The sequence below is a fragment of the Erythrolamprus reginae genome, chromosome 3 (genome assembly GCF_031021105.1).
Source record: "Erythrolamprus reginae isolate rEryReg1 chromosome 3, rEryReg1.hap1, whole genome shotgun sequence".
Lineage (NCBI taxonomy): Eukaryota > Metazoa > Chordata > Lepidosauria > Squamata > Dipsadidae > Erythrolamprus > Erythrolamprus reginae.
Genome location: NC_091952.1, coordinates 30586497 through 30608898, shown reverse-complemented (window position 1 = coordinate 30608898; position 22402 = coordinate 30586497).

Genomic DNA, 22402 nt, shown 5'->3' with positions numbered 1-22402 from the left:
TTCTGAGTTACTAAGGACTGGGTTGTTCAAGAGAGCTGATTTTTTATTCAGAAAATATTGTCCTTCCCAGAGCTCCCTTTGCTTTCATTAACAATGCCCTGTCAATGCCAACTGAACTTAAAAATGAAAAAAGGACATCAGTGGATATATTGAAAATCCATTGGGCAGAGGAAACAGGCAATATCTAAAGAATTAGCAGCAAATTTCAAGAGCAGGAATTGGATTCACAATTGATCCAGTTTGAGAGAATTTGGGAGATAATATTCTGGAGAAATCTGGGAGTTGAAGTCCAGATATCTTAAAAGTTACTAAGGCTGTTTATCAGGAAATTGGCTATTGTCTAGCAACCAGAAGATGTTGGAGAAAGATCCAGGATGGAATTTTAACTGTAATATGTACAGCTACAAGATGTACTCTGTTTAAATTGAAGCACTAAAAGCTAACCGTAGAAGACAACAAATCTATTTTGTGACAAAGGTCACAACCTAAACTGAAGGAAACTGGGAATAAAAATGAAAGGGAGAAGTGGGAAGAACAAATTCAGTAAAATGTCTATGTTGCTACTCAGGTGCTTCTCCAAATACATATTGGAAGTTGAGTGGATGATTTTTAGCCACTGCTAATTTGAAGATCCGCTTTTTGCAGAAACCTGTGCCAAAAGATCATTTTGTTTACTGTCTGTTCTGTCTGGGTGCCCCCAGACTTCAACACCAACTGGAAAAAGCAGCCAGACACGCTGGTAAAAGCAAAAGCACTTTATAGTTTGAAAAATAAACACAGAGAAAAACCTGTTCTTCCCAACAGGCAGGCTATGAGACTTCACAGCAGAGTCCTGATGGCCAGACAATACAGCAGACTTCTTGCTGGCACACCCACCACTGTAGAGAATAAGACCCACACCTTTTCCCCCCAAGGTTTCTGTATTCAAAGTCACAAACCAGAATTCCAAGACGCCAAAGATCACAGCCAGGTCCCAGGACTCACAAAGATAATACTCCACAAGCCAGGAAGGGTGGGTCTGCCTTTTCAGCCTTTCCAGAGAGCACCACACCCAAACCCAGCTGTTGCCTCTTTAGTGCTGAAAGTACCTGGCTAATTGTCCCCTTCTTTGTGTTGCTCTTCTCTGCCGGAGATCGATTATTGCTTGTGCATTTTCATCTAAGGAATCCAGGCTGCTTGCTGGGGAGAGCTCCCCCTCGGGGGACTCTGGCTGTCCTCCCTCTCCCTCAGCCTGAGATTCCTCCTCCCCATCTGCCTGAACCTCCTGTTCCTCATCCTCCCCCTCTGAGCAGGAAGCCGGCAGAGGATCAGCCGTTCCCTGAGGGGCCTCAGACAGAATCACAACACTGTCCATGGATTCTCACTGTTGGAAATTTCTGCAGCGATATACTTTCTGGTCTTGGAGTTACAAGTTAGCATTAAGCAGGAGATCAGCAAATGGAAGGGAGCAGAGAGAGTAGATCTTGACCATATTCTACCCTCCCATTTTTCTCCCTGCAATGCAATCAAAATATATTTAGAATCCCAGCTTGAAGACAAAAGTGCAATACAACTTGGGGGTAACAGGTTGCAGAAAATCTACTCCTTCATTTAATGATAGGACAGGATTTTTTTCATCAGCTGATAGCAAGCATATATAGAAAATTAATGTATCTGTCTCCAAGAGCTGTGAATGCTAAATGGATGGCGAAAGTGGGAAAAGTCAAAATGAATCTAAGCGTTCTTATTCCAAGTTGCCAAAAATTGCATTAAGCTACAATATTGATGACCACAAGTAGCTAATGATCCTGAAACCATCCCCAAACAAGAAAAGTGAGTTAGAAGTGATCAGGATGCGCACTGCAGTTCAGAATGGATAGCCATTCTTTGTAAGAGTAATGAAAATTGCTTTGGCTTTTCTCCTTTAGAGTAAAAGCTCTGAGCTCCAAGGTTGCATGCACATAAACAAGCACAAATAGTTACATCCTATTACGGTCCAAGCACTGGAAATAATGAATATGTACATACATGCATTTACCCAGAAAATCATGTATCCATTATCTATTTATTTTGCATGAATGGAAGGAAATTCTACCTGCATGTCAACTCTTTCATGCATAGCTAAGCTTCTTGGTCACAATTATACGTAAAAATACCTAATTCTGGATTATCTAATTTTCTTTTTTGCAAGTATGCCTTGCCATGTCGCTTATGAGTATTTAATTATGCTTACTATTATCAGGCAACATTTCATTGGTCCAAACTTGTTTTTTCAAGCAGGTCATGGCTTTTTAAATCTGATATCTGGATCTAATTGCAGACAGAACAGAGGTTTCACTGTACAATTATTTGTGTACTGCAAGGTATCTCCTCTGCATTTTATATGGGCTTTATCAATAATATCCCATGTGTTCAGGAAACAGTCTTGGTGGTCACAGGTCCTTTCATAAGGCCCGGGTTTTCAGTCTGAAGAGGTCAATTTTAACCCTAGCAGCACCATTAAGGATAGCAAGAATGGAAAGATAAAGAGAAACCAAGAATCCAGTATTTTGTTCAGCTTAGATAATCTGATCCTGTGGGGCACATCTTTTGATGGGACTAGCTCTTCTCCATCCATATTTATGTCAGCTCTGTCTCTTATGCAGTATAATCCATTTTTCCTTCTCTGCTTTCCTTCTACCTGTATCATTTTTCCTTGTTCATTTTACTGCTGGTTGCATCAGATGAGTGCAATAAATTATTTGTGACACTTAGGAGTGAGTCAAGTAGCTTTTATGGTTCTTAAAATGACACATTTCCTATGTCATATTGTTTATGAGAATACTGGGGGGGAAAGGCTCTTGGGGACTATATCATTTACAGTGGCGAGAAGGAAGGTAACTTTGCATGCCTTATTGAAGGAAATTCCTATCACGGTGTTAAAAAGCAATGCATTAAATAACAGAACACATGGATTTGTTAAAGAGGAGCTTTCTTCGTACTTCTGAAAAAGATTTAAAAGGCTGATTATAATTACTTCAGCTGGCTTAAGTTGTCATGATAGCACAGATGATTAAACTCTGGCTATGCCAAAGCAATTTATATACTTGTTTATTTATTTATATCCCATCTTTCACCCAGGAGATCAAGACAGCAGAAAACACGCCTTTCTCATAGTAATTATCTGTGTTATATTTTTATTTCAGGTGATTCTATGGCATGTTATTGAACAATTGTATTGCTTCAATGTCTATTCATATGAATGCACTCATTACCAGTACTGTATAACAAAATAACAGAATAACAGAGATGGGGGGGGGACCTTGTAGGTCATCTAGTCCAACCCGCTACTCAAGCAGGAGATCCTACACCATTTCTGTCAGATGGCGGTCCAGTCTCTTCTTCAAAGCTTCCACTGATGAAGCTCCCACAACTTTTAAAGGCAAGCTATTCCATTGGTATATACAAATAAAGGGAAATATTTCTTCACCCAGAGGGTTGTTGGTTTATGGAATTCACTTCCAGAAGAGGTCATGACAGATGTCAGCCTTGATAACTTCAAGGCAGGATTAGATAAATAGGTGTTATTGAAATGGATGTCCATGTGCTGCCTCTATGTTGGTTGAGGGAGGCAGGATTCCCTTGAGTACCATTTGTTGGGGGTCAAGGGAAAGGGAGGATTTTGCCTTCTCTTTCTACTCAAGATCCCCATGTACAATTGGTGGGCCACTGTGTGACACAGAATGTTGGACTCAATGGGTTTTGGCCTGATTCAGCATGGCTCTTCTTATGTTCTTATGTTCTTATTGGTTGATTGTTCTCCTTGGCAGAAAAAAAATCCTTATTTCTAAGTTGAATCTCTCCTTGATCAGTTTCCATCCATTATTCCTGGAAAATAGGTTGTCCCCTCTCTTCTCTGTGGGAGCCCCTCAAATATTGGAAGACTGCTATCATGTCACCTCTGGTCTTTCTCTTCACTAGACTAGCGATGCCCAGTTCCTGTAATCGTTCTTCATATATTTTAGCTTCCATTCCCCTAATCATCTTTGTTGCTCCTCTCTGCACTCTTTCTAGAGTCTCATCATCTTTTATATATTGCAGTGACCAAAACTGGAGGCAATATTGTAGGTATGATCTTACTAAGGCTTTACAAAGTGGCATTAATCTTTCATGTATTAATCCCTCTGTTAATGCATCCCTCTGTTAATGCAATTTGTGATGACAATTATAATCTATCTGAAATAATATAAAAATAAAATTACTAAAATTACTATTCTTGAGTTTGGAAGGAAGACAACAGCCATCTGACTTTTTAAAAGTAATTGGGTTTTTTTAAGGTAAAGTAGCCAAAGATCCTTAGCTATTATTGATGTGAAAACTGTTGGTCATAATTGCTGTTACCATCTCTAAATGTTCCAAATACGTGTTTGCTAACAATCACAGGGAATGAAAATTTGGTAGTTAAGCTACCCTTGCAGATTACAGTCACATTTTCCTAAAAAGGAAGCCGTTGTATTCAACAGAAGTCATTGATAGCATCTGGTTCAAAACAAAGAAAGGTTATTTGAAGAAGTTCAGACATCTAAAGAAACAATGTGTTATGCCTTTCTGATAAAGCTGTTTTAAAAAATGACTGAGGAAATTTTTCCAGATCTTCACATTAGATTCCAGTCATTCTAGTTTACATTTTCTTGGAATAAACAGGATTTTCAGCATCCATTTGAGGACTGCTTACATTTTATGTTTTTCCTCCTCTCTTGGCATTTTTCTTTAAACTACTTTATGAAATGATCAGTCTTTTCTTTTTCATGGTTGTTTCTCAAATTGTTAAATAAAACATTATATATCTTGTCTAAATCTTATTCTGATATTTTAGAAAAGAGTCAGAAAAGACTTGACCACATAATCATAAACTGAGGGCTTAGATTCACGTTTCCTTAGGTGTGCCTCCTGTGGTTTGCAATTCTCTCTTTTTTAATGTATAATTAATTACATTTCTATGCCACCCTTCTCAACTCACTCAGGGTGGCTTACAATATGCACATTATCATTCTTCTGGGTGTCTATTTCCAACCATACCGGTAGTGGGTTCCAAAACCCATTGCTACTGGTTTGTGCGTGCACTTACGCGTGTCACTTCTGTGGGCGGGTGGAGCCTCCTGCTGCCACTGTTACCAGTTTACAGAACCAGGATCAATCCACCGCTGAACCATACCAACCCCTTAGGAATGTGTCATTAATCTAGGTGTGCAAATACCACTATTTTTTAATAGGAAAGTGAACACAAGAACAAGGGGACACAATCTGAGGTTAGTTGGGGGAAAAGATCAAAAGCAACATGAGAAAATATTATTTTAATGAAAGAGTAGTAGATGCTTGGAACAAACTTCCAGCAGACGTGGATGGTAAATCCACAGTAACTAAATTTAAACATGCCTGGGATAAACATTTATCCATTCTAAGATAAAATACAGGAAATAGTAAAAGGGCAGACTTTTTCTGCCATCAGTCTTCTATGTTTCTATTTTTCTTGCATTTTGGTTTTTAAGAAACAGGTCTGGAATATAACAGCCTGTTTAGTCTCAGTTCTTAGTACAATCATACCATGCCAATTTCAAGAGATAATGTTGGACATAGAAACATTACCTAGTGACATGAGTCATTTGTTATTGGTTTACTGGTCTATTGCATCTTGTTCATCTTGATAAGAGTTTAACTTCAGAAAAAGGATGCTACAGAACCGAATACTGTATAGGTGTTTCCTCTTTCTCCTAACATGTTGGAATCAGAATGTCAAACATGAGAATGAAAGTTGTTATGCAAATAGGTATGTATGTACAGTAATCATTTTAGACATGGGAAATACTAAAAATTAAATTGATCCATCGGGGAATCTGTTTCTCTTATTAATCTGCATGCAGCTTATCAAAATACATAAAACATTTCAAGCTTGAAGGTCAACTAACATTCCATAAAACAACGAGAAAACCCATTTAATTTTTCAGAACTCCCATTACTGACTATAGTCAGACTTATGAGATTTAGGGAGAAATCTAGCTTGGCACTGAAGATGCTTAATTTGAATTTACTCTGCTAATTAATATTCCTAAAGATCCATAGAGCATCTAGTAAGCCTGCTTCAACTGAATTCTATTTTTTGCTCTTTTTTTGACCGGCAAATGAGTGGAAAAGCAAATATTTAGTGTCATGATACTTATAAGCCCCTTTCTAACAGAAAGGAATATACATATCTTGGTATTGAATTGGTGGGATACTGGTTCATTTCTCCCATACATAAATCAGTATATATCAGTAAAGCATGAAACCTTTCATTGACCCATCTTAAAATGACACCTTCATCATCATTTTAAAAAAACTCACACTATACAACAGATTCCATCTGTTTGGAACCCATACCACATTTCTGACATTAATACCCTTGAAAATGTCCAGAAATACTTCACCAGAAGAGCTCTTCACTCCTCTACCGGTAACAGAATACCGTACGAAACTAGACTTACAATCCTGGGTCTTGAAAGCTTAGAACTAAGACGCCGCAAACATGATCTAAGTATTGCCCACAAGATCATATGCTGCAATGTCCTGCCTGTCAAAGACTACTTCAGCTTCAACCACAACAACACAAGAGCCCACAACAGATACAAGCTTAATATTAACCGCTCCAAACATGACTGTAAAAAATACGACTTTAGTAATCGAGTTGTCGAAGCGTGGAAGTCACTACCAGACTCTGTAGTATCATCCCCTAACCCCCAACACTTTACCCTTAGACTATCCATGGTTGACCTCACCAAGTTTCTAAGAGGTCAGTAAGGGCCTTCTGCTGCACGAATCCCAGCGACCAGTTAGGTTGCACAGAGTGGATCTTCTCTGGGTCCCGTCAACTAAACAATGTCGCTTGGCGGGACCTAGGGGAAGAGCCTTCTCTGTGGCAGCCCTGGCCCTCTGGAACCAACTGCCCCCAGAGATTAGAATTGCCCCCACCCTCCTTGCCTTTTGTAAGCTACTTAAAACCCACCTCTGCCGTCAGGCATGGGGGAATTGAGATCCTCTTTCCCCCTAGGCCTTTACAATTCTATGCATGGTATGTATGTATGTCTGGTTTTTATATTAATGGGTTTTTATTTATTTTATTATTTATTTATTATTTAGATTTGTATGCCGCCCCTCTCCGCGAACTCGGGGCGGCTCACAACAAAAAATATAAACAATCATACAAATCCAAATAAATTCAATAAATTTAAGTATTTAAAATAGTTTTAAAAAGAACCCCACTATATTAACAAGCACACACACAAACATACCATACATAAATTGTACGTGGCTGAGGGAGGTGTTTCAGTTCCCCCATGCCTGACGACAAAGGTGGGTTTTAAGAGCTTTACGGAAGGCAGGGAGAGTAGGGGCAGTTCTAATCTCCGGGGGGAGTTGGTTCCAGAGGGCCGGGGCCGCCACAGAGAAGGCTCTTCCCCTGGGGCCCGCCAACCAACATTGTTTAATTGACTGAACCCGGAGAAGGCCCACTCTGTGGGACCTAATCGGTCGCTGGGATTCGTGCGGCAGAAGGCGGTCTCGGAGATATTCTGGTCCGATGCCATGAAGGGCTTTAAAGGTCATAACCAACACTTTGAATTGTGACCGGAAATTGATCGGCAGCCAATGCAGACTGCGGAGTGATGGTGAAACATGGGCATACCTAGGTAAGCCCATGACTGCTCTCGCAGCTGCATTCTGCACGATCTGAAGTTTCCGAACACTTTTCAAAGGTAGCCCCATGTAGAGAGCGTTACAGTAGTCGAATCTCGAGGTGATGAGGGCGTGAGTGACTGTGAGCAATGAATCCCGGTCCAGATAGGGCCGCAACTGGTGCACCAGGCGAACCTGGGCAAACGCCCCCCTCGCCACAGCTGAGAGATGGTTTTCTAATGTGAGCTGTGGATTGAGGAGGACGCCCAAGTTGCGGACCCTCTCTGAGGGGGTCAATAATTCCCCCCCCCAGGGTAATGGACGGACAGATGGAATTGTCCTTGGGAGGCAAAACCCACAGCCACTCCATCTTATCCGGGTTGAGCTTGAGTCTGTTGACACCCATCCAGGTCCCAACAGCCTCCAGGCACCGGCACATCACTTCCACCGCTTCGTTGACTGGGCATGGGGTGGAGATGTAAAGCTGGGTATCATCGGCATATTGATGATACCTCACCCCATGTCCTTGGATGATCTCACCCAGCGGTTTCATGTAGATGTTAAATAGCAAGGGGGAGAGGACCGACCCCTGAGGCACCCCACAAGGAAGAGACCTCGGAGCCGACCTCTGACCCCCCACTAACACCGACTGCGACCAGCCAGAGAGGTAGGAGGAGAACCACTGAAGAACAGTGCCTCCCACCCCCAGCCCCTCCAACCGTTGCAGAAGGATACCATGGTCGATGGTATCGAAAGCCGCTGAGAGATCGAGGAGCACCAGGACAGAGGATAAACCCCTGTCCCGGGACCGCCAGAGATCATCCATCAACGCGACCAAAGCGGTTTCCGTGCTGTAACCGGGCCTGAAACCCGACTGCTGGGGACCTAGATAATCGTTTTTAGTATTAGATTACTATTGTACACTGTTTTATTGTTGCTGTTAGCCGCTCTGAGTCTCCAGAGAGGGGCGGCATACAAATCCAATAAAAAAAAATAAAAAAAAATAAAATAATAAATAAATAAATAGAGATAGATAGATAAATAGATAGATAGATAGATAATAAATGCCCCAGAGTGCCTACCATCCCCTGTCCTATTGTCTCTCCTATATCTCCTCTTCTATACCTATATCTTTTTCTGCTATTCTCTCATAGTTATATTTCACTCCTTTATTTTCTCCTCTATTCCCCCTTTAATACATTCTACCTGATTATATCCTCTATAACCCTCATTGTGTATTATTGTGTATTGGACAAAACAAATAAATAAAATAAATAAAACAAAACATAGAAAAAACTGGATTGAGGTTGATAATATCTGGGCTAAACAGCTTAGTACTGAAAGTTTCCATTAATGTGCTAGAACTCCATACAGTGTTTTAGGACAATAATGGACAATAATGACCATATTTTTCTGGCTGATGCTTTGTTTTAAATTATGTTTTGTATTTACAGAAGCATAGGGAGGGTGTCATTAATGTCCAAATGGTCGGCAGGCTTGGGCTATCAAAGTGTCCCACTTTTTACATGCATTTAAAACGTAGCACACCTGCTAAAAAAGGGAGCTAGGACTTTGATGTACTCATTTGCAACCATAATTATTTTTGTGTCATTATCTTCCTCTGGTGAATTTGCCTCCACTTTATTTTGTTTTTATTATTAGCTTTAGTTGTGTATCGCTTGTGGGAACCAGATGAACTGAAAGGGGATTTAGATACACTTCACATACAGTAACATCTGTTCAGATAATTGGGTTTCGGTATACTCATTATAATAGTATAATATGGCAACAGCAATTGGGGTTATTGCTCTGTTGTTGCCTGTGATACCTCCCCGCTGGCCATTATTAAGAAAACACAATTATCTAAATGTCATTGATTTCAGTGAAAGAGAATTACGGAAGGTACTATAAATTAAAAAAGAATGAGTACTATGCTGGAATCCTGAATGATCCAAAGTACAATTGAAAATGATTTTTTACTGAAAGATTAAGTGTATAAATTATGTGCATAAATATTCTTGATTTCTGCCTATGGTTCTGTACAGTATAAGATAAAGTAGGTAGCCATCCAGTGAATCAAATAATCAGCTCAACTTAGAAATGTAACTGTTCTCTTTGGCATTATTGAATTGATGTCATACCCAGTCATCCAAGATAGTGTGATACAGCTGTTTGAAAGATCAGAAACTGACAGTGCAAACCTGTACAAATCTACTTAAGGGCCCATATATCTACATTTGGCATAATAGCCAAAAGAACTATAAAATTGTTGCTAATTAAATATGCAATGTATTTTATAAATGCCATTGATGTTCTTCCAGGTATGCTGATGTATATGGGTATGAAAAATTTTGCAAGTGGAGCTGGGGAAATTTAGAACAGAGATTAAATCATGCTTTTCCTAAAATAAAATATAGTCAAACCTGTTTCATTCTGATTCTTTTGTTTTGGTTAAGTGGTTTCCCTAAATTCTAAGTGCATCATCTGGAGATAAGGAGCACTTTATTTTTTTCTTCCCTTGTATTGTTTATAAGAGGATCTCTGGTTGACCATTTGTGATGCAAAAAAATATATATATACCATTTAAAACTGCTGGCATCGTGGAAGAAAATATCCAGTAATTTATGATCTGCCATTCTGTTCAAGAAGTAACATAACCAATTGCATTTAGTTACAGCCTGTGGGAACCATTCCATCCTAATAATAGAAAAATTAAAAACAACAGCAAGTATCTGGAACAGCTGGCTGTGATGCAGTTTTGACCCAATTAAAGAAATACTTTATATTTGATTAACATTCGTTGATATTTTCAAACTTTATCTATCTTTATCTATATTTTGAAACTAATTCTTTCCTCACGGCTTATTTGACTCCTAAGACAAATATTAAGTGTTGTATCTCATGATTATTGACAAATGTATATTTTCTTTTATGTACACTGAGAGCATATGCACCAAAAGTGAGTGAGCGAGCGAGCGAATGTGGCTGCATGGGATATTTATTTATTTGATTTGATTCGACTTCCATGCTGCCCAAACCCATGGGACAATCCCAAGAGACAACCTGGAAGGAAGGAGAAACTTTTCTGACCATGAGAACAGTCAATTAGTGGAATGGAATTTGCCTTCAGAAGTTATGGGAGCTTTATCACTGCACATCTTTGATAAACAGGGATTGCCTCTGCATGAAATACTGGACTACAATGTGTTTACTCGTTTGATTAAGACTCTCTCTTTCTATTGAATAAAATACAGATGGTTTTATCCACAAAATGCAAGAAATTAACCATAACATTTTTTTAAAAAATTACTGTAAAACAAAACCACAATTTATTTCACTATGTTATGGTTAGGCATGTGATATATGGACACAGTTATAGATTCAAAGAATTTATCTGTTAGCATGCAATCCACCACACCCTTCACCCACAACCTGCTTTACAGTCTTTGGAAATGTTTTTTTTTAAGTTTGTTATTTGGCTCCCTGCCATACAAAGCATCAGTGATAGATTTCAGCATCATTCTTCCAATTGGAATTAAAAGCACTGGTATAGCAGTTGGGTGAAAAGTTCATGACTATTTTCTTCTATGTTTGCCCTCCTGCCAAGTTTTCTATCAGACACTCTAATCTATGTTGTCATAAATTTCCCTCGGGAATATACAAGAAGATTTAATTCTCTTGTGACTGCTTTTACAAAAGCTGGAGGAAAAAATGTATTTTTTTCTGAGAGCTAAAAATGGCATGCCCAAGAAAAAGAGGAAAACAGCATTGCCAGAGCTTTGCAGTGTATCATTGGAAGCTCAGCTGCTCCCAAAAATGTATTCAGCCATGCACATTATAACAGAATCACCAGTCCTAGGCTACAAAGCTCTGGATGACCACTAGATGGCAATGGGCAGGCAACATAAGGTGATATATTTATGCTGCCACTTAGTGGTAGTCTAGATACTGCACCCAGGTCATACTTCAGAAAGTGCTTCAAATTATCCAAGGCAGGGAAAGGCAAAGTTGGCTCTTCTGCGACATGTGGACTCCAACTCCCATAATTCCTGAGCTAGCAAGATTGGCTCAGGAATTCAGGGAGTTGGAGTCCACAAGTCATAGAAGAGCCAACTTTGCTGAGCCCTGACCCAAGGCAAGGCAGTGTCATGGATCTGCCCCATCCCCACCCCTCTTCAGATGCGAGTTCAGAGTAAGAGGGCAAGTGTGAATCTACAAAGTAAATTATGGAGCCTAGTATTAGTCAGGATCATAGCTCAGTTTGATGGAACAGACTCATATGGGTCCATTGGACCAGTGACAGACGCGATTGATAAATCCACAGTAACTGAATTTAAACATGCCTGGGATAAACATATATCCATCCTAAGATAAAATACAGGAAATAGTATAAGGGCAGACTAGATGGACCATGAGATGTTTTTCTGCCATCAATCTTCTATGTTTCTATGTTTCTATTACAGGTTGCACTAGGCAAGCTGCAGCAAGTTGGTCAGGAGGACCCAAGTGAGGACAGGGAGCAGCTGCCTCCCATTAGCAATGAGGAGGAGGTGGAGTCTACATATTATTTGGTTCCAGTAATCAGGAGAGCTATAAATGGGGAAGGGGAATTTGGGTGTTGATGTAATTTATACTTCCTGCCAGCTGCTGCAGTTGTGCCTTAGATGAGACCTTTTACTTTGAGAATTAGCAAAATTCTGCACATAACTAAGATACAGCTTTTTCTCTATGTCTAATGGCTACAGATTAAGACACTTTTGAAAGCACAGCTGTGATGAAAAACTAGGCAAGTAGACTATTATGCTACGCTTTTATCAAAATAGGAACTAAAATGGAGAGTTTACTCTGTAATGAAATAGCATATAAGGTGGAAGAATGAGTTCTCTCTTTGCCAATCACTTCTTAAATAAGTTGTTCTTTTTGCATTACAGAACATTTTGTCTTTTATTACAATAAGGAGAATGTAATTTCAGCGTCTATCACGAACGTCTCGACACCAAAAAAGAGAACTCAGAAATATATCACCTCCAGCATGATTCCGTTGCCCTTCGTGAAAATGCAAGCCCTGTGAGAATTGTGAGAATTAAAATCCAAGCCCAGGAAATTCTCACTTGTCAGGATTCAATAATCAGTGACAGCTTCTTCCTGAGAGTCTGCAAAGTAAGATATGAACTCCTCTCTTCTGGAGAAGCAGAAAATATCAGAGGGTCTTCCTTTACAAATAGTGTACTGTCAAACTTTTGTTCTTTTTCTGATACTCATTGAAGCTGGATGATTTCGTGCAGTGTTGAAGGAACTCAGACTTCTAGCTGATCAAATGTGTTTAGATAAAAGAACTAAGAAGAAATGACTGCTATAATTTGGCTAATGACCAATTAGGGCAGTGATGGCTAACCTTTTTTTCCTCAGGTGCAGAAAGCGTGTGTGCATGTATCATTGCATGCGTGTGAATGCCCACACGCATACTTCAATGCCTGGGGAGGGCAAAAACGACCTCCCCCTGCCCCTCCGGAGGCCCTTTGGAGGCCGGAAATGGCCCATTTCCCAACTTTTGGTAGGCCCAGTAGGCTTCTCTGGAGCTTGGGCAGGGCGAAAATGCTCTCCCGCCTCCCTCAAAGGCCCTCCGGAAGCCGAAAACACACTCCCAGAGCCTCCACTTGAGCTGAAAATCAGCTGGCCAGCATGTACATGCGTGTTGGAGCTAAGCTAGGATAATGGTGTCACGCTGTGTATTGCCAGCCTTCAAAGACATCTAGAAACATTCAGTACTTAAATAGTTAACTCTTGTTTGTTACTGTAGCTCCTCCCTTTCTATGATGCATACCTGTTTTCCTCACTTCCTTTTCTGTACAGGAAGAGAAGGAGACACCATCTTCTTTCTAGTCTTTACAATGTGAAGACATGCTTTATGCCTGCTCCAGGCATTATTATTTTTTTATACTTTTTTAATAAAGATAACTTCGTTTAGGTCTCCTCGCAGCTCATTTCCATCGCCTCCGTGGTTAGTCTCATTTCAGCTCACGCGGGCTGATCCCACATGAGTCTATTCCGCGACAAATGGCTCACATGCCAGCAGATATGGCTCTACATGCCACCTGTGGCACTCGTGCCATAGGTTCGCCATCACTGAATAAGGGTTTCTTGCTATGTCTTTCATTTTTGGAAGATATGAGGTCTCAAATATCGTCTCCTTTTTCCCTTTTGTTACAAGAGGCAGACATATTAAGAAACTAGACATACGAAACTAGACTTACACTCCTGGGTCTTGAAAGCTTAGAACTACGACGCCTTAAACATGATCTAAGTATTGCTCACAAGATCATATGTTGCAATGTCCTGCCTGTCAAAGACTACTTCAGCTTCAACCACAACAACACAAGAGCACATGACAGATTCAAGCTTAATATTAACCGCTCCAAACTTGACTGTAAAAAATATGACTTTAGTCATCGGGTTGTTGAAGCATGGAACTCATTACCGGACTCCATAGTATCATCTAGAAGCAACAATGATAAATAGGGCTTAATTTTTATTTTATTTTTTTAAATTTTGTCCAATACACAATAATACACAATGAAGGTTATAGAGGATATAGTAGAGAAGAAATATGAGACATAGGAGAGATTATAGGACAGGGGACAGAAGGCACTCTAGTGCGCTTATGTATGCCCCTTACTGACCTCTTAGGAACCCCCAACATTTTACCCTTAGACTATCCACGGTTGACCTCTCCAGATTCCTAAGAGGTCAGTAAGGGGCATACATAAGCACACTAGAGTGCCTCCCGTCCCCTGTCCTATAGTTTCTCCTATATCTCGTATTTCTTCTCTACTATATCCTCTATAACCTTCATTGTGTATTATTGTGTATTGGACAAAAAAAAAATTAAGCCCTATTTATCACTGCTGCTTCTAGATCATCTTCATGATAGCTGTTCAGGAATCTCCCAAAGGAGAATGAATAATCCTTTGCACCAAATCAAAATGAGTCGCCCCACATTTTCACTTTGTCTCAGTTTGGTCATAAATAGCTAAGCCTGCTCTGTTTTTCATTTCTTTATTTCTCATCAGTTTATACAATTGAGGAATGGAATCAAATGTTCAAAGAAAATATTATTCCCTCATCTGGAGCTGTCTCTTACATGACCCCAACCAGTGTGATTAATTTGACTCAAAGTGTTCTGTGAATTCAGAAATTGAGTTAATTTGTTCGGTTAAATACACAAGGCACATCCTATGAGTACAGAAAAAAGGATCAGCTGGATTCAAAGAGTATTTAACCGTAATATGTTACAAGCTAGTTTCACAAATAACACCAAGGCATAAAGCAGCATTTCACTGAAAACAGTTGGATTTGGGCAACTACTCAGAACCAAAATAAAAAACATCTCTTTATATTATAATGCAATCTTTGAATTTATCAATGCAGTATTTACTACTTTGTTCCTGGTTTTCCTTCATTGCTTCCTCAAATATCTTTATTTATATATAAAAAAATAAGCCATTTCAAAATTTGAAATATATATAGCTCTTCACAGTGCTCTACAGCCCTTTCTAAGCGATTTACAAGCCAGCATATTGCCCCTAACAATCTAGGTCCTCATTTTACTGACCTGGGGAAGATGGAAGGCTGAGTCAACCTTGAGCCTGGTGACATTTGAACTGCCAAATTGCAGTCAGACCGCAGTCAGCAGAAGTAGCCTGCAGTACTATACTCTAACCACTGCACTACCAAGGGTCTTATCAATGACTATACCATTCCCACAATATTTCCTTGCCTTGGTTTCAATGGGGATAGCAATTTTCAAATTTTCTGCCGATTCAAGATAGCATTTGAAATTGCCGTAGCTGTGGGAAAACTAATGTACAGTTATAGTAGTGCTCCGTTTCCATGGTTACTGCCCATTTCTTTTGCTCTCTCCTATGGATTGCCATTCTTTTTAACTGAAACAGATTTCTTTGTATTGCTTCTAGCACTAGAGGTGCTCATGTTGCCTTAAATCATTTCACCTATGCTTTTCCGAAGTGTTTTAACAAACCATGTTAAAAATTAAATACTACTCTCCTTTGTTTCTCATATACCATAAGTCTGAACTGATAGCGTCTTCAAATAAAGTTGTTATAACTTGTATGGTGTATGGTACAAATGTTAACCCTCCTAACAGTAGACATAGCGAATGCTAGCTATATATTTTACTTATTTTTTACCTTTTTCAATCATACAGGATGTTTCCTGAAGATACACATGGAGTAGAGTCATATGTCTTTTTATTATAAATGCTACAATACAATTATTACTCGAGTATGGCAAACTAAGAAGGTTTCTCTTCACTGGCAATTTGCAGCATCTTCTAATACAGAGGTCTTCAAACTTGGCAACTTTAAGACTTGTGGACTTCAATTCCCAGAATTCTCCAGCCAGAATAGCATTCTGGGAATTGAAGTCCACAAGTCTTAAAGTTGCCAAGCTTGCGGACCCCTGTCTGAGCCCATATACATAATCAGGAAGGGTCAAATAGGAAAACTTCTCAAAAGTTTTCCCCCCCCTTTATTTCACCTTTGAAGATTTTCTTGAAGAACTTTAAAATTATATACTTTGGTGCCAAAGTTTAGTAGTACTGACAGGGCAGGTGCTTCAGGCATTGCCCTTCTACAGAACCATTAGCATACCATATTGCAATCACAGGAGCCGTAATCCGAGCTGCTACATTTAACACACAGCCATTTACCATTTTAAAGGTTGCATTGCGACAGTGATAACATTCCAAAAACATGGAGGAAAAAATTATGTATGTCCTGGTTGAAACCAGTAGACAAATGTGTGTTAAGTCCCCATAGCAATTTCTTCTGCTCCTCCTGTTTTTCTTTTTCTTTTTTAAAGTATCTTTATTGTTTTCCAGAAATAAAAAAGAAAAGAAAGAAAGTAAAGAATAAGGAGTAAAAGCAGTATTTCTCACATGTTTTGTTCTAGTTTAACAGATCTTAATCCATTTCTATTAGAAACATAGAAACATAGAAGTCTGACGGCAGAAAAAGACCTCCTGGTCCATCTAGTCTGCCCTAATACTATTTTCTGTATTTTATCTTAGGATGGATATGTATGTTTATCTCAGGCATGTTTAAATTCAGTTACTGTGGATTTATCTACCACGTCTGCTGGAAGTTTGTTCCAAGGATCTACTACTCTTTCAGTAAAATAATATTTTCTCATGTTGCTTTTGATCTTTCCCCCAACTAACTTCAGATTGTGTCCCCTTGTTCTTGTGTTCACTTTCCTATTAAAAACACTTCCCTCCTGGACCTTATTTAACCCTTTAATATATTTAAATGTTTCGATCATGTCCCCCCTTTTCCTTCTGTCCTCCAGACTATACAGATTGAGTTCATTAAGTCTTTCTTGATACGTTTTATGCTTAAGACCTCCCACCATTCTTGTAGCCCGTCTTTGGACCCGTTCAATTTTGTCAATATCTTTTTGTAGGTGAGGTCTCCAGAACTGAACACAGTATTCAAAATGTGGTCTCACCAGCATTCTATATAGCGGGATCATAATCTCCCTCTTCCTGCTTGTTATACCTCTAGCTATGCAGCCAAGCATCCTACTTGCTTTCCCTACCGCCTGACTGCACTGTTCACCCATTTTGAGGCTGTCAGAAATCACTACCCCTAAATCCTTTTCTTCTGAAGTATTTGCTAACACAGAACTGCCAATACAATACTCAGATTGAGGATTCCTTTTCCCCAAGTGCATTATTTTACATTTGGAAACATTAAACTGCAGGTTCCATTGCTTTGACCATTTATCTAGTAAAGCTAAATCATTTACCATATTACAGACGGCTCCAGGAATATCAACCCTATTGCACACTTTAGAGTCATCGGCAAATAGGCAAACCTTCCCTACCAAACCTTCCCCTATGTCACTCACAAACATATTAAAAAGAATAGGACCCAGAACAGACCCTTGTGGCACACCGCTTGTAACCTGACTCTGCTCAGAATACTCGCCGTTAATAATAACTCTCTCATGTCTACGCTTCAGCCAGCTGCAAATCCATTGAACTATCCAGGGATTAAGTCCAATCTTCACTAATTTATCTATCAGCTCTTTATGTGGAACGGTATCAAAGGCTTTGCTGAAGTCCAGGTAGGCAATATCCACGGCACCACCTTCATCCAACACCTTTGTGACATAGTCAAAGAAATCAATGAGACTAGTTTGACATGGTTTGCCTTCAGTAAAGCCATGCTGATTTGGGTCCAATAAGTTATTGTTTTTTAGGTGCTGATTTATACTCTTTTTGAGTAGAGTCTCCATCATTTTAGTTACCACTGATGTCAAGCTAACTGGCCTGCAGTTACCAGCTATTACCTTTCTAATACCTTTCTTTATATTTTGTTTATTTACATATAATTATCATAAGTAAATTATACTAATTAATATAGAGATACATTGAGAAGAAAAAGAGTAATAAAAATCATACTTCCTACGGTAATTATTATCCTTCTTTTGTATACTGATACTTTGTATTGTTACATTTTCAGCCTTTGTTTCGAATCCATTCGTGCCATTTTTCCCAAATTCGTTTAGATTTTTTACTTTCAATCCCCTTAATTGAATTTGTCATTTCATCCATCTCAATACATTTATATATTTTATCAATAATTAAGCTCTCTGATGGAGTTTGTTCATTTTTCCATGTTTGTGCCAATGAGATTCTGACTGCAGTGCTTACATGTGTTATGAGGAAGAGCGTTTGTTTGGTATAAGATCTTTTCCAAATTCCTAAGAGTAAACCTTCTGGTGTGTATTCTATCTTCTCTTTTATAATTTCGGTGAGCCAATTATGAGCTGTTTTCCATATTCTTTGAATTTTGGGGCAGGACCACCACATATGAAAACAGGAACCTTTTTGTTTTTTACATTTCCAACAGGTGTCTTGTAATGTCGGATATATTTTCGCTAATCTTGATGGTGGCATATACCATCTGTAGAAGAGTTTGTAATAATTTTCTTTATATGCAGCTGACAATGTTATTTTAGATATTGTATTCCTCCTGTTTTTCCTTTGGCTACCTTTGGAGACAAACAATGCAGAGATTGCAGTGTGGCAACATAACAGCTGCCTGTCTCTCCTTTCAGGCCTTGAATCTGAAGAGACACAAGCAACGAAAGCCAAAAGCGCTTGCATAGTTTATAAACTAGATGCCTCAATACATTCCAGGAACAACATGTGGGAATATTTATGGGGCTGCCTCTTGCCATATACCTCCCAGAGACCAATAAGAGCACACAGAGTTGGCCTCCTCCAGATCCTATCGACTAAGCAATGCAGGCTGGCAGGACTGCAGGGGAGGGCCTTCTTTGTGGCTGCCCCGGCTCTATGGAACTAGCTACCCCCCCCCCGATGTCCGTACTGCTTCCACCCTACTGGCCTTCTGTAAAGCCATGAAGACCTGGCTTTGCCGGCAGGCCTGGGGGCCCATGAATTGTACATCATTCATGGCCAAATTGTATGAGTGGTGTGTATGCATGCGATTATGACTGTTTTTATAATAAATGGTTTTTATAATAAATGGGATTTTTTATTACGGGGTTTTAGTTTTAGATATTATATTAGACTTCTCATTGCTTTGTATCTTTTTGTATTTGTATTATATTATTTTGTAAGCCGCCCCGAGTCCTTTGGGATTGGGTGGCATAGAAGTCGAATGAATGAATGAATGAATGAATGAATGAATGAATGAATGAATGAATGAATGAATGATCCAAGTCTTATGAACAGACTCCAACAACCTGGACACCACCATTTGGGTTCTTTTACCCTCTGTGCATGTGCAAAGCATTCTGAGCATGCGCAGAGGGTAAAAGAACCCAAATGGTGGTGTCCGGGCGGGTGGGCAGCCTCATGCTCCCTTTGTGACCGGCTCTCTGATAACAACCGGTACTAGATTTTACCCCTGGAGAGTCAAATAATTAATAATGAATACTGTTTATTACTATGCAGGAATAGTAGAGAAGGGAGATTAGTACAAAGGCTCTGCAACTCAGTCCATCTCTTCAGCTAAACACTGTGGCTGTAGAAAGATGAAAGTACAAAATTCTGTGTGAAATGGAAACTGCCAACCATCACACATTTATTTATTTATAATACCTACAAAAATGATAAAAATGTACATGAAATATTCATGTTACTTACAGAAAATCTCAGAACTGGCTCAGTGCTGAAAACAGACCAAAGACTGCCAGTGAATGATGATAGCACCATGGTGTAACTCTCGGGAAATCAGTTCCAGAGAATGCTATCATATATTTTAGCAACTAGAAATTTTATATGCTTTCAATTGTGCCTGGAGTGCATTTATAGCTGTTATTTAGGTTTTGTTATGATGAGTTTTATTAAGATTAAATACTTTAGGGGTTCTTGATTTAAGCTTTACTTTATAGTATAAGAATTGTTATTCTAATTAAAATATGTTACATTAAATATGTTAAAGGGTAAAATAAGGTCCAGGAGGGAAGTGTTTTTAATAGGAAAGTGAACACAAGAACAAGGGGAAACAATCTGAAGTTAGTTGGGGGAAAGATCAAAAGCAACATGAGAAAATATTATTTTACTGAAAGAGTAGTAGATCCTTGGAACAAACTTCCAGACGTGGTTGATAAATCCACAGTAACTGAATTTAAACCTGCCTGGGATAAACATATATCCATCCTAAGATAAAATACAGAAAATAGTATAAGGGCAGACTAGATGGATCATGAGGTCTTTTTCTGCCGCCAGTCTTCTATGTTTCTAATAATGAATAATAAAAATTTTCTCCATGTAGTTCATCAGAAAAACTCCCAGAATGTATTAAGGATCTTACCTATTTTTTTAAAAAATGAACTCTACTGATTTCAAGCATTAGTCTTATACGTTCAGTCTGATCATAGTGGAATATCCACTTTCTTTTGGAGAAAGCTGAACCAACAGCGCCGATGGGGGGGGCGGGGTCATGGCTGTCTTGTGCGCTGAAGGGATGACCGGCCGGCCAGAGCCTTTCCCGCCTCCCCCTCCCGGCCATCACCAGCTTGATGGAGTCTGACATCACTCCCCCAGTGCTTCAGGATCCCGGCCGGCAGCTTCAAGCAGGCGATGGCCAGGAGGTGGAGGCGAGGAGGGCTCTGGCCGGCCGGTCGTCCCTTCAGCGCACAAGACGGCCATGACCCCCCCCCCCCCCGCCACTGCCGTTTCCCCCTCCAGGCAACCTCACCCCGGCTGTTGTCCCCATCCGCCTGTGGCTTTATTTCCTCATCAACTCCATCGTTTCGGGCCCGGCCAGGAAGGAGTTTCTGTGACGTCAAAGCCTCAACCCGGGAATCCCAGCAGGGGCAGCAAGCAAATGGGAAATGGGATTCCCCACCTCCTTGTGCTTGCAGCGCCATTCTCGAGGCAGGGAATCCCATTTCCCATTTGCTTGCCTTTCCCGCTGGAATTCCCGAGTCGGGTTTTTGACGTCACGGAGACCCCTTCCTGGCCAGGGCCAAAACGGTGGAGTTGATGAGGAAATAAAGCCAGGGCAGATGGGGACAGCAGCTGGGCTGAGATCGCCTGGAGGGGGCAACGGCGGTGGTGGGTGGTCGTAGCCGTCTTGTGCGCTGAAGGGACGACCGGGCGGCCAGAGCCCTCCCTGACTCCCCCTCCCAGCCACCACCCGCTTGAAGCCCACCGGGCCAGAGGTGTTGGGGTTGGGCGAACTTATCTGAACTCCACCAAGTTTGGCCAAACCCGCCGAACCTGAACTTTGTCGGGTTTGCCCAACACTAGTTATTTACCAAAATGCTAGGTCTGGGACAGAATCCTGGTACCCTTCTGTATAACTTTCTCCATATATAGGCCCATTAAGGGCCAAATATTGTGTATAGTTGTTTAACTGTGAATCCATCTGACAGTGGAACCATCCATCCTGTTAATCAATTTTATCAAGGAAGAGACTAAGGCCAATTTTATTTATTTATTTATTTATTTATTTATCAGATTTGTATGCCGCCCCTCTCCGCAGACTCGGGGCGGCTCACAGCAATAATGATACAATGTAACAAATCTAATATTTAATTAATTTATAAAACCCCAATTTAGAAACCAATCATACATACTAGCATACCATACATAAATTTTATAAGCCTGGGGGGAGGGAAAATGTCAATTCCCCCATGCCTTATCAAATGCTTTACATCTCTTAACTGGAAAGGAAAGACCAGTGTCTACGTGCCACCGAAGTATGGCAGCAAAAGAAGTACAAGCTGCAGCTGTAAAAAGCTTTCTACTCTGCCAGTGTATTTCTTGAACATTCCCTTCTTTGTATTCCAGATTTATAATTTGCATTAAAAAAAATAGCAATGTTAGCAAAATGATTGAAAGCCTCTGATGTAATTATTTCCTAGTACTGTCTTTTATGTTTTCTACAGGATTTGGTTCATGCATGTACATTAATCCTGAGATTTAAAAATATATAATCCCCGACTAAAATAAGAGAGCTCTAAGATTACATTTTGACCTGTGAATCATTAAGACAGGTGGCGTGCAAGGATTGTTGATGCATTCTGTCCATCAGTGAAGGAAACTGGGACAGTGACCTATGAAACATAGAAGTCTGACGGCAGAAAAAGACCTCATGATCCATCTAGTCTGCCCTTATACTATTTTCTGTATTTTATCTTAGGGTGGATATATGTTAATCCCAGGCATGTTTAA